The 4,062-nt window shown below is 43.8% G+C and overlaps 1 protein-coding gene and 1 pseudogene across 1 annotated transcript in view; both read left to right on the forward strand.

The window, feature by feature from the left end:
- PCSK2 (proprotein convertase subtilisin/kexin type 2) overlaps positions 1–4,062 on the forward strand; it is a 300,350-nt gene that overhangs the window by 268,476 nt on the left and 27,812 nt on the right. The gene's annotated exons all lie outside the window — the stretch shown is intronic.
- Positions 34–4,062, forward strand: part of LOC105979661 — an 11,693-nt pseudogene continuing 7,664 nt past the window's right edge.

Here is a 4,062-nt window from a genome sequence, read left to right on the forward strand (position 1 = left end):
AAAGAAGCATCTGGAGCCAGCTCTTTGGGGCAGATGGCGGTGGGGGTGGGGGACCCTCCCGGAAAGAAGACTCCTGGAAATGGAAATGGTAGCAGTGCAGCACCTCAGCCACCTCAGAAGAAAAGGTCCGGGCAGATCCTAGTGCAGAAAGCGACGAGGCATTTAAGAACAATGTGGAGTTCAAGATGAAGATTCCTGAAGAATTCAAACCGTGGCTTGTTGAGGACTGCACTTAGGTACCAGGCAGAGGCAGCTGTTTCCCTGTCTGGCTAAGAAGTGCGTAGATGCCTATCTGGAAGTGTCCACCAATTGTAAGAGATCTCAAGGAACCATCGACAACAAGGAGTTTGCAGTTAATGAAGAGGTGCTAGTGGGAGGGGGAGCGGGGAGAGGACTCAGTATGCTGAGGTCCTTCTGGCTCACCCTGAGGCACTGCTGTCCCAGGTTTATGGTGCCCCCCACCTGCTGAGATAATTTGTATGAATCTGCACAATGTTGGCTTACATGCCCCTTCATGAGAAGAGCCTGGCATTATTGTTGGGGTATCTGCCTGGTTTCACTAAAATACATGGCAAAGAATGCTGCAGTCCTCCTTACTGCCTGAAATTACAAAGTGGCTTCAGGGGAGTACCTTTGCCAAGCGAGGGGAGGGTCTACTGACCACCCACTGTTATGTCTGGATATGTAAGTCTTTTTCTTTTTGCTCCTAATCCTTTTCTCGTATAATTGATGTTCTCTAAAATTGACAATGTATCACAGATAACATTGAAGTTCGTACAGAAATTAAGTGCAAATTCATTTTCTCATTTCAAAGTGGCTACCAATGTGGGCAGTAATTAGACAAAGAAGAAACTTTCAGTAGAGCATTTTATTATCTATTGACAACATTGCTTGAATGCTGGCAATTCTTTCTATCCTTTTGATAGTACATGATTTCCTAATCTGTGTTAATGCTACATGACAAAATGCCCTGATTCCTGTGCACTCTGCTCTTGCTCCTCCTCTCTCTTCTCTTCTTATGGGGCTTGAAGGAAAACGGTCCATCCTCTGCAAGTCACCTGTGTTGCTCCTTCGGCATTCGATCTTGGCTCAGGTTCTTAGAGGATGGTGCTTTGTTTCCTGGTTTTTGTATTTGAGTCTAACGCACATTCTAACATGATAGAGGTAATGCATTCTTGTGTAGCCTCTGTTTTCTGAAAAGCTGATGTATTAGGAATTTCCAAGTCCCCCTCCCCGACCCCACCCCAAAAGTGGCCACTTGTTCATGAAATCTTTCCACCTGGAGAGGATGTGGCCACTCTGGGCAGCACCATAATCACTCTTCAGTATCACTATCAGAGGGGGAGTCTTAACAATACTGAGAGACAAGGCTGTAGAAAGTGCTTTGAGGCACAAATGCAACCAAGAATGGGTTGTTTATTGCCTTGAGGGGTCACAAGGGCATAATCATAGGTCCTGTAACTTTGGGCCGATATTACCAGCATGAGATCACTTTCAAGAACCTGTTTCAGAACCCCCATCCAGAGACGTGGGGTTGGATGGCTGCCTAGGGAGGTAGTGATAAATCAGACAAGGCAAGGGTAGGCCCTGGCACTCCTTGTGGAAATTTAATCAAAACTGTAAGCAAGACACAGTGGAAGGGAGTGCCAAGCTGCTGGCAAGCAACGACTGCCTTCAGCCAAGGAGCTCTCAGAAATATTTCATGAGTCCTGACTTATGGCCGAAACTACATGAAGCTTTGCACTTGAACAAGGGCTGTCCAAATGCGGTGTTGGTAATGTGATCTCTGAAAAAGTTGATACATTTCAATTTCTTCTTTTCATTTCTGGGACATAAAATAATGAAATGAAAAGTTGGTGAGTCTTAGGCCTTTCGTCTTCAATGCTACACAACCTTACAGGGGTGACCAGCTGTTCAGATTTGCCTGGGACTTTCCTGGTTTAACCCCTGAAAGTTCTAGATCTTGGGAAGCCCCTCAATTCCATGCAAACCAGGACAGTAGGTACTCACCTATTGATCCCACCTGGGCCTTAGTGTAAATCCAACCAGCTTAAGTGATTGATTTGGATGCAAACTGTTCAACAGCACTGTTGACCTCGGAAAGATTTGTCACTATTCAGTGTGGCATAAAGAAGCCTTGCTGGTAGAGTGGATTCGTTACCCATGAGGTTAGCAATTTGAAACACCAGATGCTCCAAGGGAGAAAGATGAAGTTTTCTACTCGGTAAATAAGTCCAGTTGTGGAAACCCAGAGGGGCATCTCTATTCTATCCCAGGGGGTCACTATGAATAGGAATCAACTCAATTGTAATTCGTTTGGTAGTATTGCTGGTAGTACAGTGGGTCATGGGTTTGGCTGCTAACAGGAAGAGTTCGCAGTTTCAAACCCCTAGCTGCTCCAAGAGAGAGAGATGAGGGTTTGATCGCATAAAGATTTACAGCCTGGGAAACCCACAGAGGCAGTTCTACTCTGTCCGATGAGGTGGCTATGAGTCTAAATCAATTTGATGGCAATAAATTTGGTCATGTGTGATGTGTTTAGGGAATTGGTGGTTCAATGGTATAATCCTCACCTGATAAGCAAAAGATCTATATACAATTCCTAGCCAATTCACTGCAAGTGCAGCCACTACCTGTCCATAATTGGAGACTTAGGTATGTGATGATGGGGATGAACCTCAGAGCTTCCACACTAAGATAAATTAGGGGGAAAGATTTGGGAATCTACTCCAAAAATCAGCCAGTGAATCACAATAGAGCCCCTGGGATTGGAAGGCACTCAAAATACATAGTGGCTATAACAATGGGCTCAACCATACTGATCATTGTGAAGCTAACACAACATTTTAGTCTGTTATTCATTAAATTCCCATGAGTCAAGACTTAGAAGTTACCAACAACAATGACCATGTTTGGGTCCTCTTAGAAACAAGATAGGGTTACATAGGACCCATATCTCCATGGGGTTAACCTACAAGCCAGGCTATAGTTAGAGATGAAGGTGAGGGGCATTAAAACTGCTTAAATTAAAGATCTAATTCAGAAGCTTTAGAGCAGCCACTTCATTCTTGGCTTTTCTTGACGTGCTCATCGTACCATTTATATTAAATGACCACCAAACCCCATATGGAGCTACCTACTCAGACCTTGTGATGTCCGTGGCCCACTGAGCACCCTGTTGTTGTGGTAGACACACACAAGACAGCAATTCTAGCCTCACCTGCCTGCCTTTTTCAGCTTCTCTAATTGAGTTTTCCCCCTGGACTTTGCTCCCCATGGCACACATAATCCAGACCTGTGGGAGAAGTAATCGCTGGGGAAGCCACCTACCTCTCCTCAGTATAGCTTTCCAGGCCTTGCAAAGATTCTAACAGTACTGAACCCCAGGTATCCACAGTGGTGACCTGCTCGCTCATATATACTTTGCTGCTTTTTTTCCCTTCCCTGTCGAATGTTCCCCAGTAGCTTACTTAGGCTACCGCACAAGTAAAATACCTGCTCTAAAGTCCTTGCCTCAGTCCCTTGTTTTAGAGAACTGTACATCAAGATGGCTACTTTTCTCCCCGTCGAGTGTCCAGGATGAGAACACCCGGAGAGTACCCCCAGCTGAGGATGCAGGTTTACTCAATGTCCACGCTGTGAAACAGCCCTACCTCCAACACGCCAAATACAGAAAAGCACAAAAGTTAACACGGAATGAAAACATAAAGCAGCTAAAGGACAATTGAATTGCACCACTCATACTTTCACTCAGGATGACTTTTTCAAGCATAAAATGTAAATTAAACACTTATTTGAAGGAGTAATAAATATTACTATACAAAATCTTTCAAAATATCTGCAAATCAGGATGTGGGTAATTGTTAAAGCTACATAGCTACATGGGGAGTATTATATTATTCATTCTACTTTCATGATGTTTAACATTTTTCAAAATAAAAAAAGTATTCACATTAAAAGTCAAAAGCAATACAGCAGGTGCTTAAGTTGTCAAGAGTAAAAAGATATGTGGAGGAAAAGTGAAAATAGCAGCTGTTTCAATGTCATGAAAGTGGCTATTTG

This window comes from Echinops telfairi, unplaced genomic scaffold (genome assembly GCF_000313985.2).
Source record: "Echinops telfairi isolate 266 unplaced genomic scaffold, ASM31398v2 ScPeMD7_5592;HRSCAF=6446, whole genome shotgun sequence".
Taxonomy (NCBI): Eukaryota; Metazoa; Chordata; class Mammalia; order Afrosoricida; family Tenrecidae; genus Echinops; species Echinops telfairi.